Here is a 15,243-nt window from a genome sequence, read left to right on the forward strand (position 1 = left end):
ATTACAAGTATACCAAAGGGAAAAACAACAGGAACTCAAAGAAATAAGTAATACTTACTGGGAGATTCCACCCTCCTCCCCCCGCATAGTGGGGGGATTTTGAATAAAAGAAGCTGTAGTCTGATGACATTGGCTTCTATCAAAGCACTGCCTAAAGGTGCCCCCACTAGGATGCAATCCATTTCTGATACCCTCTCTGTGAATCACATCTGTGCAAGAATATTCTTCTTCAGTATATTTTCTTTTGTATATTTTTCACTTGCACATGAGCTTTTATTTAGTTGTGAGAAATAATGTGATATGTTGCGTTAGAAATCAGGAAACCAAAATTCTGAGTCTGTCACTCAGTAGCTAAATGATCATTAATGCCTCAGTTGCCTCACTTGTAAAGTAGTAAAATGAGACCTATTCCTCCTGTCTGATACAATTATTGAGTATTCATATATTTCTTTATTCAAAACTGTTCATTGAAAGTCTCCTACATGTTCTGGTCACCAAGGAAGGTGAATTCTCTTTCTTTTTTTTTTTTCTTCCTTAAATTTATTTATTCATTTATCTATTTTTGGCTGTGTTGGGTCCTTGTTGCTGTGGGCCGGCTTTCTTTAGTTGCGGCGAGTGGGGGCTACTCTTCGTTGCAGTGCGCGGGCTTCTCATTGCAGTGGCTTCACCTGTTGCGGAGCACAGGCTCTAGGCGCGGGGGCTTCAGTAGTTGTGGCTCGTGGGCTCTAGAGCGCAGGCTCAGTTGTTGTGGCACCCAGGTTTAGTTGCTCCGCGGCATGTGGGATCTTCGTGGACCAGGGCTCAAACCCGTGTCCCCTGCATTGGCAGGCGGATTCTTAACCACTGCGCCACCAGGGAAGCCCCAAATTCTCTTTCTTTATTGTGTTTACATCTAGTGGTAAAATGTTCACAATAAGTAAGTAAACAAATAAATAAGCGAGATGATATCAATTTGTGAAGCCATGAAGACTACACAACAAGTTATTGTGATACAGTGATGGAGAGTGTTTTATCATGGAGACTGTAGTTAACCTGAAGTTCCTAAATTGTTTATGTCATTTGTGATTATGTTACTCTGTAATATATCAGCTTAAACATAATTTCCAAAGCCTTTAAGAATTTTGACTGATATTAAATCAAGTAAGTTGGTGAATAATCTTTAGATGGCTGAATAATTTCTAAGGAAGATAGAATACAAAAAATTGGTCACCAAGCATGGTATGTACACACACACATACACACCGCACATGCTTCTTATTTTTATGTTTGAGAGTAGATAAGCCTTTGGGGTATATTAATGTGTATGTTCAGTTTTGCCCCTTTAAGAAATTTAAAAGGGATGTGTGTGGCCATAGGAAGTTTTATGTTTGCTTTGCTCGTAGCTAAATGTTTGTGTATTTCAAACCATATTCAGTTACTTGCCTACAGTTACCTCCATGAGGAACTAGAAGGTAGTTACATTGGTTAAAAGTTGTAATTTATATGCTAAGAGAGTAGAACTTAATGTTCTCAGCACAAAAAAAAAAGGAATGGTAGCTATATGATGGGATGGAGATGGTAGCTAATACTGTGGTGGTAATAATTTTACAGTTTGTAACAACATTTTGTACATCTTAAACTTATACAATGTTAAATGCCAATTATATCTTAGTAAAGCTGGAAAAAAAGAGAAATGGATAGGATCCCATTTTTTAAATTGAAGTTTGGCTGATTCACAATGCTGTGTTAGTTTCAGGTGTACAGCAAAGTGAGATATATATTTTTTTTTTTTCAGATTCTTTTCCATTATAGGTTATCACAAGATATTTAATATAGTTCCCTGTGTTATACAGCAGGACCTTGTTGGTTATCTATTTTGTATATAGCAGCTTGTATCTGTTAATCCCAAACTCCTTATTTACCCCTCCCCTGCTTTCCCCTTAGGTAACTGTGAGTTTGTTTTCTGTCTGTGAGGCTATTTCTGTTTTATAAATAAATTCAATTGTATCATTTTTTTTAAATTCCACATATAAGAGATATCAGATGATATTTGTCTTTCTCTGTGTGACTTGTTTCACTTAGTATCATAATCTCTAGGTGGTCCATCCATGTTGCTGCAAATGGCATTATTTAGTTATTTTTTATGGCTGAGTAATATTCCATTTTATATATATATATATATATATATATATATATATATATATATATCTCCATTCATCTGTCAATGGACATTTAGGCTGCTTCTGTGTCTTGGCTATTGTAAATAGTGTGGCTATGAACATTGGTGTGCGTGTATCTTTTCAAATTAGAGTTTTCATCTTTTCCAGATATATACCCAGGAGTGGGGTTGGTGGATCATATGGTAGCTCTATTTTTAGTTTTTAAAGGAACCTCCATAGTGGCTGCACAAATTTACATTCCCACCAACAGTGTAGGAGTGTTCCCTTTTCTCCATGCCTTCTCCAGCATTTATTATTTGTAGACTTTTTGTTGATGGCCATTCTGACCAGTGTGAGGTGATAGCTCGTTGTAGTTTTGATTTGTATTTCTCTAATAATTAGCGATTTTGAGCATCTTCTCATGTGCCTTTTGACCATCTCCATGTCCTTTTTGGAGAAATGTCTATTTAGTTCTTCTGACAATTTTTTGATTGGGTTGCTAGGTTTTTTTGATATTGAGTTCTGTGAGCTGTTTGTATATTTTGGAAATTAAGCCCTTGTCAGTTACATCATTTGCAAATATTTTCTCCCATTCTGTAGGTTGTCTTTTCATTTTGTTTATGGTTTTCTTTGCTGTGCAAAAGCTTATAAGTTGGATTAGGTCCCATTTGTTTATTTTTGCTTTTATTTCTTTTGCCTTGAGAGGATGACCTAAGAAAACATTGGTATGATTTATCTCAGAGAATGTTTTACCTATGTTTTCTTGTAGGATTTTTATGATATGATGTCTTATATTTAAATCTTTAAACCATTTTTTTTATAGATTTTATTTATTTATTTTTGGCTGTGTTGGGTCTTTGTTTCTGTGCAAGGTCTTTCTCTAGTTGCAGCAAGCGGGGGCCACTCTTCATCACGGTGCGCGGGCCTCTCACTGTTGCGGCCTCTCTTGTTGCGGAGCACAGGCTCCAGACGCGCAGGCTCAGTAGTTGTGGCTTACAGGCCTAGTTGCTCCGTGGCATGTGGGATCTTCCCAAACCAGGGCTCGAACCCGTGTCCGCTGCATTGGCAGGCAGATTCTCAACCACTGCGCCATCAGGCAAGCCCTCTTTAAACCATTTTGAGTTTATTTTTGTGTATGGTGTGAGGGTGTGCTCTAACTTCATTGCTTTACATGCAGCTGTCCAGCTTTCCCAAGACCACTTGCTAAAGAGACCATCTTTTCTCCATTGTATATTAATGCTTCCTTTGTTGAAGATTAATTGCCTGTAGGTGTGTGGGTTTATTTCTGGGCTCTCTGTTATGTTAGGATCCCATTTTATTCAATATGATGGGAACTAGAAAAATCTTTTTGAAATACACAAAATAAGATACGAACAAATGTATGAACCTATCACTTTTCTAGAAGAAAAATCTAGTTGTGACAATGTCAATTCTCTTCAAATAAATGTATAAGCTTAAAAAGATTTGGGCTTCCCTGGTGGTGCAGTGGTTAAGAATCCATCTGTCAACACAGAGGACATGGGTTCAAGCCCTGGTCCAGGAAGATCCCATGTGCTGCAGAGCAACTAAGCCCGTGAGCCACAACTACTGAGCCCGCGAGCCACAACTACTGAAGGCTGCGTGCCTAGAGCCCATGCTCCGCAACAAGAGAAGCCACCGCAATGAGAAGCCCGCGCACCTCAACGAAGAGTAGCCCCCGCTCGCCACAACTAGAGAAAGCCTGCGTGCAGCAACAAAGACCCAATGCAGCCAAAAATAAAATAAATTTATTTTTTTAAGTTTTAATTTATATGGGCCATTGAGACTATATTAAGAATTGAAGTAGCAAAGAAATATGAATGTGTATGTAAGATTATGAGTGTGATTGTGTTTATCAACGTAAAAAGAGCAATTTTGTATTGAAGTAAAATAAATGGCTGACTGTGCCAGAATGTGAAGATTAGTAAGAGACAAAATTTGAATAGGTAAGTTGTAGAAGTTTGAGGGAAAGAAAACCTTGTTTTCTATGGTTTATAATACCTACAAATTGTAAGTCTCAAAAGAAAGAATGAAATATGTTAAAACTTTTGACAAAACTGGCTCTGCTTTAATGGGTTTACTCATAGGACTTGTTAAAAAGGTCTTTGCTGCAAATTGTTATATTAATACAAGAGTAGAACTTGACTTTTTTCCTTTATGTTAAAATGACAAACTAGTCTTGGACTATTTAGTTTGTTATCAACAAGAGATAGTAAAAGTTATTTTTCACTTCTGTGTAATCTGCCCAAATATCAGATATTATATATCTGACCAGAAGAACTGTCTGTACTTTCTGCTGACTTTGTCATGGCCTTGATTATTTCAAAACAAAAAAAACAGTAGCAGAAATTCCTCATTTCTTAGATAGTTGAAGTTCCTTATAATTATACCTACAGCTATGTTTATTTAGCACCAGTGTATTGTCACGCTGGTTAATAGGTAGCCAAGCTACAACCATTCATTGTTCCCAGGCATCTAGGCTTCCATCTTAAACTACTGATGGTTTTTTGAAAATTCTTTTCAATATTACCTTCCCAAGATCTGTTCCATAGTTTATAAAAATGTAATTATTAATGTGTTTTTACATGTCAAACCATCTTTGTTGCTTCCTATATGACTAAAATAACAAAGGCTTGGCCTCTTAACCATATAACCCACGATGTGTCATTCACAATCAGGAGGGATAGTAAAGTTAATTAGCTGTGTTTAATATGCTCTATATTTCTTTTTTTTTTAATTTTATTTATTTATTTGTGGCTGTGTTGGGTCTTCATTTCTGTGCGAGGGCTTTCTCTAGTTGCGGCAAGTGGGGGCCAGTCTTCATCGCAGTGCGCGGGCCTTTCACTATCGCGGCCTCTCTGTTTGCGGAGCACAGGCTCCAGACGCGCAGGCTCAGTAATCGTGGCTCACGGGCCTAGTTGCTCCGTGGCATGTGGGATCTTCCCAAACCAGGGCTCGAACCCGTGTCCGCTGCATTGGCAGGCAGATTCTCAACCACTGCACCACAGGGAAGCCCTATTTCTTTTTTTTTTTTTTTTAGTATTTATTTATTTGGCTGCACCAGGTCTTAGTCGCAGCACATGGGATCTTTGTTGCAGTACGTAGGACCTAGTCCCTTGGCCAGGGATCATACTCAGGCCCCCTGCATTGGGAGCGTGTAGTCTTAACCACTGGACCACCAGGGAAGTCTCGGTATGCTCCATATTTCTTTCTTTTTTTTTTTTTTTTTTGCGGTACGCGGGACTCTCACTGTTGTGGCCTCTCCCGTTGCGGAGCACAGGCTCCAGACGCGCAAGCTCAGCGGCCATGGCTCACGGGCCCAGCCGCTCCGCGGCACGTGGGATCTTCCCGGACCGGGGCGCGAACCCGTGTCCCCTGCATCGGCAGGCGGACTCTCAACCACTGCGCCACCAGGGAAGCCCGCTCCATATTTCTTAATTGGCTTAATCCTGTTGTAGGATATGCATTAAATATTAAGCCCACAAACTGGGACAAGCTGTCCCATCAAAAAAATGATTTCTATCTTCCCTATGTTCATCTTTTAAAGTAGATTTGTCAGTATCCCCATGTCCACAGTATATTCTTACCTTTGAGGAAACACTGACAAAGTCCACAACCCAATAGAATTTTACTCTCCTCTATTCTGATATAATTGTTTTCTCTAAGAAATTAACAGAGCCTTCAGTCTAATCAAGATCAAGTGACTTTTGCTTTCCTTGCATGCTTACCTCAAGTCTTCTGCTGCATGCTAAAGTCTTCAACATAGGACAGTCCAAATGACTTGGTGGGAAAGATTGCACCAGGCACTCTTAACTGGAATAGACTTATAGGGCTAGGCTTCTCCACATAAGCTGACATTGCAACCACAGGTAGATATCTGTATCTATATCAGGATTTCTAGGACTCTTGTTAGTCCAGAAGTGAAAACTTCATGGAAGTACACTTCTGGTCCAAGATTTGTGAGTCAGGAATACATCACAAAAGCCTAATAAGTTGATGAGGGGAACATAATTGTAGATTGTGCTTATGCATTGTAGAATATTGTTGTTGGACTATTTTTAATGTTTTGTATTTGATATGCCTACGAGGATGTCCTGTTTTTCTCTTTTGCTTCTTTGCTTTCTTCCTGATCTATCTCTAACCCTCAGTTTAGCAAGATAGGCTTATACAAACTAAAAGGAAATATTTTTAAATGATATTTTGTTCCCACTGATCCCTCGGAGTTCAAAAGTGAATACTTTCTCTGAGCCCCTAGTAATGTAATTATTTGCAAAGAATAACCGCCAAGATTCAAAGAAACTGCCCTTAATCTTTATCAGGCTGCAACTGGATAAATCTATTATACAAACAAAGCCATCCAAAGAGTTTTATATTTGAGAAGATATGATTGTGTAACCATTAAGGAACAAGAGTTGTACCTCCTTGTGGAAGCAAGACTATGAAGTGCTCCCAGGAGACTGGTCTGATAAACCTATTTTATGGCTTACAGAGCCCAGCATCATGCTAGTAAGACAGTAAGAAGTTCACTTGCTGGCAGGTCAGGAACGTTAGCAAATGTTGAGGACCTTGAGAAAAGATGAATTCACTTATTTTTAGGGACTGCAAGTAAAGCCTGATAGAGGTTAATTTCTTAGCTTTGGTTTTCTCATACTGGAATAGATGAGCAAAGAAGAGCAATTTTTAAACATCAATCATTAAATGATTGCAATATTAACACTAGAAAATATTACTTGATACAAAAGAAAACAGTAAAGGAGTAATAAAAGAACAAAAATACATATGTGATATTTAAAAAATGAAATGGTTGGTGTAAATCCAATTATATCAAAAGAGCCACATTTTATAATGGGTCAGTCCATCAGGAAATTTTAAACATATATGCACCTAGCAACAAGGCCACACACACACAAAAACACCATGACCAAGCGGGACTTATTCCAGGAATGCAATGTTGCTTAACATCCAAAAATCAATGTAATATGCCACATCAAGAGAGTAAAGGACAAAAATAACATGATTATCTCAACCAGACACAGATCTGAGGCGATTTTATCAAAACCCCAAGTGTATTTTTTGTAGAAATGGACAAACTTATAAATTAAATTCATATGAAAATGCAAGGGACCCCAAGTAGCCAAAACAAAGTTAAGAAAAGAATAAAGTTGGAGGATTCCCACTTTCCAATTTCAAAACCTACAAGACTACAGTAATTAAAACAGTGTAGTACTGGAATAATGATAAGCATATAGATCAATGGAATAAAAGTGAGAGTCCAGAAATAAACCCTGACATTTACAGTCAATTGATTACAAGGGTGCCAAAACAATTAGGTGGGAGAAGAAGAGTCTCTTCAACAAAAGTGCTGGGACAACTGGATATCCAAGTGCTAAAGAATAAAACTGGATTCCTATGGACCAAAGGCATAAATGAAAGAGTTAAAACTGTAAAACTCTAAGAAGAACACATAGAATAAATCTTCATGACCATACAATGGAATATTACTCAGCAATAAAAAAACATGAAGTACTGGTGCAGACTTCAACATGAACCTCGAAAATATTATGCTAAATGGAAGACGCCAGCCACAAGGACCACATATTATATGATTCTATTTACATAAAATATCAAAAACAGGTAAGTCAATAGAGATGGAAAGATTAATGGTTTCCTAGGCCTGGGGGTAGTGAGGGGGTGCAGAGCAGCATATCAAGAATGTGGGACTTCTTTCTGGAATAATGAAAATCTTCTGAATTGATTGTTATGATAATTGCACAACTCTGTGAACATACTAAAAGCTGATGGATTGTATACTTTAAATGAATGAATTGTATGATATGTGAATTATATCTCCATCAAGTTAAAAGTATGTGTGGAATGATAGTGGGTAATGAACATTCAATCCTAGTTCTTTGTGAACTCTCCAAACAGAAGTCAATCCTCTGGCTGTAGTAGTTGTTCAGTACCCACGCCCTAGATTTGCTGACCATACAACAATGAAGCTTCTATGCACATGAGTCAGGTCAAATATCCCCAACATATAATGAAATCAGCCATTTTTGTGATTATAGATAATTTTTGAAGTTTGTAGTCATAGGGGTGGACTGATAAAAAAACTTACCCAGAACTCAGAAATAAACCAAAAGGTTAACCGGACGTCTTGTCAACATCATACAAGAACATGGCCTAACAAGCCTGCCTAAAGATCATCTGACTCTCTAGAAATATGTACGTTTGATTTACTAATTTACATTTTTGTTTGTTTTTTTGAAGACTTTTTTGATGTGGACCATTTTTAAAGTCTTTGTTGAATTTGTTACAGTATTGTTTCTGTTTTATGTTTTGGTTTTTTTGGTCGCAAGGCATTTGGGATCTTAGCTCCCTCACCAGGGATCGAAACCGCACCCCCTGCATTGGAAGGCGATGTCTTAAACACTGGACCCCAAGGGAAGTCCCTTACTGTTAATTAGGGTCCAGACATTTTACAACTCTGTAAAGTTAGATGCTAACTTGTAGAAAATTTGATACGGTACAGTTCGTTTGTTTGGTTGATTGGTTGTTTGGTCATTTGGTTGGTTGGTTTGTCTAGTAGAGATGCAAATTATTTCTATTTGATAGAAAAGATAACCCCAAAAGTTGTGTTTTTATTGCCTTATATGGTATTAACCAATTTTGCATCTAACATCAATATTTTGTCAGCATTCTTTGTCATCCTACTATTTCCTTCCTTAAACATCTAAATAAAACTTTGATACACACTCACTTATATGTATGAATATTTTTAACATTTTCAAAATTATACTTGGACAAACTATTTGGAGAGAACACAGCATTACAAACAGATCCCAGTTCTGGCACTTACTAACTGTGTGACTTGGGCAAAGTATTTAATATCTATGAGTCTCAGTTTTCTCTTCTACAAACTGTGAATGCCAGTGCCTACCTCCAGGGATTTTAGTGAGCATGAAATAGGATCAACTTATGAACGTGAAAGAGCTTATGACTGATAACACTGCTTATTTGTATACATAGTAAATATGAATTTTATATTCATCTATAGGTTTTTCTCCTGAGCCCTAAAGTAGATGTTTTTCTTGCCTTATAGAGCATCAACCCATTTTGCATCTAATTTATCAATCTTATTTCAGCATCCTTTGTCAGCCTATTGGTTGACTGATACTATTTATAGTTCTTCACTTCCTGAAGTTTTGATAAATTAGGACACTGCTTGTACAAAATTAAAGGGAAAACTAAAGATCGTCTAATCTAATCCCCTCTTACAGATGGGTAAACTAAACTGAGGCTCAGGGAGGGTGAGTGACTTCCCAAGGTCACTGGCAATTGTCAAAGACAGACATGAACCCAGGACTGTCTGACTACAGAGCCTAAATTCTCTGTCACTCTGCGCTATGATTTTGGCCAGGGTCTGATTTTATCAAGACCCTAAGTTCATAACTCTTATTGCAATATTTTCTTTTCTATCACCAGCACTTGGTACAGAATAATGTTCCCTCCGTTGAATGAATGAATGATGGATGCTGAGAGATCAACCAAGGCTTCTCTTTCCAGGTCTGATGTTATGCCTAAAGGCAAAGTTCAATGCTTGAAAACATGGTATTAGTCAGGGTTCTCCAAAGAAACAGAACCAATTGTGTGTGTGTGTGTGTGTGTGTGTGTGTGTGTGTGTGTGTATTATAAAGAGATATGGGGGGAACGAGATTGATTTATTTTAAGGAATTGGCTCACATGATTGTGGAGGCTGACAACTTCAAAATCTGTAGGGTAAGAAAGCAGGCTGGAGGCCCAGGGAAGTGCTGATGCTTCAGCTCAAGTCCGAAGGCCATCTGCTGGCAGAATTCCCTCTTCCTCAGAGGTGGACAGTCTGGTTTTTTTTAAACTTTTGTACTGTGTATTCTTTTTTTTTTTTTAACATCTTTATTGGAGTACAACTGCTTTACAATGGTGCATTCGTTTCTGCTTTACAACAAAGTGAATCAGTTATACATATACGTATGTTCCCATATCTCTTCGCTCTTGCGTCTCCCTCCCTCCCACCCTCCCTATCCCACCCCTCTAGGTGGTCACAAACCACCTAGCTGATCTCCCTGTGCCATGCGGCTGCTTCCCACTAGCTATCCACCCTATGTTTGGTAGTGTATATATGTCCATGCCACTCTCACTTCGTCACAGCTTACCCTTCCCCCTCCCCATATCCTCAAGTCCATGCTCTAGTAGGTCTGTGCAACCTAAGTGTCCATCAGCAGATGAATGGCTAAAGAAGATGTGGCACATATATACGATGGAATATTATTCAGCCATAAAAAGAAACGAAATTGAGTTATTTGTAATGAGGTGGATGGACCTGGAGTCTGTCATACAGAGTGAAGTAAGTCAGGAGAAAAACAAACACCGTATGCTAACACATATATATGGAATCTAAGAAAACAAAATGTCATGAAGAGCCTAGGGGTAGGATGGGAATAAAGACACAGACCTACTGGACAGTCTTTTTCTTAAGGCCTTCAACTGATTGGATGGGGCCCACCCACATTATGGAGAGTAATCTGCTTTACTCAAAGTCTACTTATTAAAATGTCAATCTCATCTAAAAAAATACCTTTGTAGCAGGACATCCCTGGTGGTCCAGTGGGTAAGACTCTGCACTCCCAATGCAGGGAGCCCGGGTTTGATCCCTGGTTGGGGAACTAGACCCCGCATGCATGCCAGAACTAAAAGATCCCACATGCCGCAACGAAGATCTCGCGTGCTGCAGCTAAGACCCAGCGCAACCTAAATCAATCAATCAATCAGTCTTCCTCCCTGGAGGCTGTAAGTGCCTTGAGAACCTGATTTCATTTGTCTCTGCCTCTCCTGTGCCTGGCATGGTTCTTGCCACAAAGTAGATGCTTAATAAATGTTTGCTGACTTGAGATGAAAAAAAAATACCTTCATAGCAATACCAAGAGGTGTTTGACCAAGTATCAAGGTACCATTTCCCAGTTAGGTTGATGCATAAAATTAGTCATCACATTTGTGCTCCCGCAGTCCGGAGGAAACCTTAACTAGGTAATTGCGTATGTGTAGAATATAAGATTCCTCTCAGCTTCTAAAGCAGACCAGAAAAATACAGAATTGCAAGAAACCAGGATCTAGAGATGGGGGGTTCATGGAGGCCATGTGGACTCTGAGCAAAGCTCCAAGATACACTGGGACAGAGCAAGCCATCTTAGGGGCCAACCTAGAACCAAAGAGTGTCAGCCAAGGAGAGGCAACTCTTAGTTCACTCTAAGAAACAATTTTTTTAGAGCTGTCTGAAAATGGAACAGAATAAGCTTTCTTGGGGTGTTCATGAGCTCCCTACACTGGAGGCACATAAGCAGAGGATTCCACTGGAATGGTGGAGGGCCTGGGAGACAGAGGGAAGTGAGTGCAGCATGGGCACAAGGTAATGGGCACGAAACTGGCACTAAATCATACTATACCATGGCTTCTTCTGCTGGCTCTATCACTAGTTTGCTATGTGATTTTCAATGAGTCCCTACCCCTCTCTAGGTTTTTTGACCCCAAAAGTGAAAAAAAAGGAATTAAATTAGGAATTCTTTGAAGTCACTTACACTTCCAAAATCCCTTTAAAGCTAAGACTCACAGATCATAAAATGACTACCGTTTTGAGTTAAAAGCATGTGAATGTGAGGTGATCCATCTTGTTCCACATATGGTTATGTCCTGGCTCAGACATAAGCTCCCTCTTTACAGGCCCCTGAACAGCTCAGTTCTTTCCAGGAAGTCCCGAACTGGGCACCAGGACTCCTGAGATCACTGTGCTCCCTCCCTTCCCCTTCTCCCCTGAAAAAATTCCCAAGGTCTTTTTGCTCTACACATCCTTGGGCAAAATGCCTTTTTACTCTTTGGGGAAGCCCCATTTACTTGCTAATTCTCTAAAGAAATATGCTTTTAGCCTGAAAACTAGATGCAGGAAGTTTTTAAATTACAACTTTTTTTTTTATACTGTAGCTGAAAGAACTAATTGAACTAATGATCAGTCAAGAAGGTAAAATGATGGAACTCTCCAAACATGTGGAATTTGAGATTAAACAAGTTTCTGAGCAGACAGGAAGAAAGAAAAGGAAATGAAAGTTTCTGTTTTATAGCTTTCAAGCAGAGTGATGGTCACATGGTCTCGTTAATGTGGTTATAATGATTTGAATCAATTCTCATGGCTTACTTCAAAAGTGTTCAATTATCACACAGTCATGTAGCTGAGAGAAAGGAGAATGCCTTTCTGGAAGATATCTCAGTACAGTTGGAAGATATCTCAGTACAGTTGGACTAATTTTTGATGTAAACTGTGAGCTCAAGAAAAATATATGTAATAAAAGCCTTTGCCTTTTTTTTCCCAAAAAAGATTACTTACTTAAAAGACATTTCTTTAAGAGTGTGTACGTTGTAGCTAGGATTTTCCATACATCATACCACTTATTCCTTGTAACAATTCTATGGTGAAAATGTTATTACCCCTAATGTTATTAACTTAACCTCCCAAAGAGGATAAGTTAACTTGTCTAAGATAACCCAGCCATTAAGTGGCAGAACTGACTAAATGTCCTGCACCTAACTGACTTACTGTGTTAAGTCCTCTCTATGCCTCTGTTTTCTAATCCATGAACTGGAGTAATTCCTGTTGTAGTTAGTACACAATCAGACCATTAGATGCATGACAGTGATAGAGGGTAGAGGACAGTAACTGTGAGAATCAAAATGAAAAATTGTTTTGAAATCCAAACGGTGCTTCTAAATTTTACAGGGTATTGGTAAATATTACTTAGCTACTTTAGATATGCATGTAAGTTTTATTTGTCCCTCCAAATTCACTTTCCACACACTTCTCCATTCTGCATTGTATACGGGGAGGTGCATCTGTACCACATCTAGCCCACATCAATAGGCCCTGTAGGAGACGCTGTCAATGCCTTACTCAAATCCTTTGGACCTCACTCACTTCTGTTCTCCACAGACTTCCAACTGCTACTATCTGCACCTTTGTGTCTGAGGGCTTTTCCAGGAACCACAGAAGGCCAGTCTGCCAGCCTGGCATTCCATACATACCCAGGAATTAACACCCATCCCCAGGAGAGCTCTCGACCAAAGACTGTAGAGGTATAAATACCCCAACTCCCTCACCATTTGATAGAATTATTTTTTTAACAGAAAAATTGTTGGAACCATTTTGAGGCATGTGTTTACATTGTTTTCCTGAGTTTCTCTGTGGGACTCAGCTCCAGTCACCCACTCTGATAACTGGTTTAATAACACAATCTTATTGCCTACCTTCTTTTCCCTGTGTCACTTCCTCACTCCTCTACTAGTTTACCCTGAACCTCTCAAATAAAAGACTTTTACTTAAACTGTTATTGCATAGTCTGCTTCTAAGGGAACCCAAACTAACATAGGTTTCCTTGATGACTGACTTTCTGCTGGGTTTAGCTAAGAGGGAAGCACCAGCAGAAACCGAGGTGTTTTGCATTCTACCCTCTACCCCTGGGATGTCAATGCCTGGCTCTGTCCCGTATCCAAAGGTCCAACTCCTGTCAGGGGCCTTCTTCACACAGTTCTCTCTGTCTCCAGATCCCAGCAAGTGCTCCCTCCCCTTACCCTGTCAGGCCTCAGGCTACAAACAGAAGCCCACCTCCACTAGCCCTGGGGTACTGCAGTATTCCTTGTGATTACCCTCCACCCCACTCACACTTTTTGTAAATAGTCGCTTTATTAAATTTTCCTCGAATTCCAAGTTTAGTCCATGATCTGTTCCTGTTGGTACCACAAGCAGTTCATCAGGTTTGATGACTTTTGGGTTTGGCCACAGATAGTTGGGTGATGTGAAGTACACAAGGTGATGACAAGGATGGTAGAGGGGGCAGAGATGAAAGGACAAATGTACAGTGCAACAAAGGCTAACTCTTGTGGTGGGAAGGGAAGCTGGTTATATTAGTTATCTTACTGCTGTGTAACAAAGTATTTCAAAATTTAGCAGCTTATCAGAAGAAAAAGAAAACACTAACTTGAAAAGATATCTGCACCTCTGTGTTCGTTGCAACATTACAATAGCTAAGACATGGAAAAAGTTGTTTCCATGGGTGAATGGATGAAGAAAATGTGAAAGATATGTATGTATGTGTGTGTGTGTGTGTATATATATATATATAGATATATTTTATATATAATATATAGAATGGATTTCATGTAATCTTGGCCAAGTTAATAAGCTTTTTTTTTAAAACTGAAGTATAGTTGATTTATAATATTGTGTTAGTTTCAGGTTTACAGCAAAGGGATTCAGTTATATTTTTTCAGATTATTTTCCATTATAGGTTATTACAAGATATTGAGTATTGTTCCCTATGTTATACAGTTAATCCTTGTTGCTTATATATTTTATATATAGTAGTTCGTATCTGCTAATCCCATACTCCTAATTTATCCCTCCCTCACTCCCTTTCCCCTTTGGTAATCATAAGTGCGTTTTCTTTTTTTTTTTTTTTAACATCTTTATTGGCGTATAATTGCTTTACAATGGTGTGTTAGTTTCTGCTTTATAACAAAGTGAATCAGTTATACATATACATATGTCCCCATATCTCTTCCGTCTTGCATCTCCCTCCCTCCCACCCTCCATATCCCACCCCTCTAGGTGGTCACAAAGCACCGAGCTGATCACCCTGTGCTATGCGGCTGCTTCCCACTAGCTATCTATTTTACGTTTGGTAGTGTATATATGTCCATGCCACTGTCTCACTTTGTCCCAGCTTACCCTTCCCCCTCCCCATATCCTCAAGTCCATTCTCTAGTAGGTCTGCATCTTTATTCCAGTCTTGCGCCTAGGTTCTTCTGATCATTTTTTATTTAGATTCCATATATATGTGTTAGCATATGGTATTTGTTTTTCTCTTACTTACTTCACTCTGTATGACAGTCTCTAGGTCCATCCACCTCACTACAAATAACTCAGTTTCATTCCTTTTTATGGCTGAGTAATATTCCATTGTATATATGTGCCACATCTTCTTTATCCATTCATCTGTTGATGGACACT

The sequence above is a fragment of the Orcinus orca genome, chromosome 3 (assembly GCF_937001465.1).
Source record: "Orcinus orca chromosome 3, mOrcOrc1.1, whole genome shotgun sequence".
NCBI classification, from domain to species: domain Eukaryota; kingdom Metazoa; phylum Chordata; class Mammalia; order Artiodactyla; family Delphinidae; genus Orcinus; species Orcinus orca.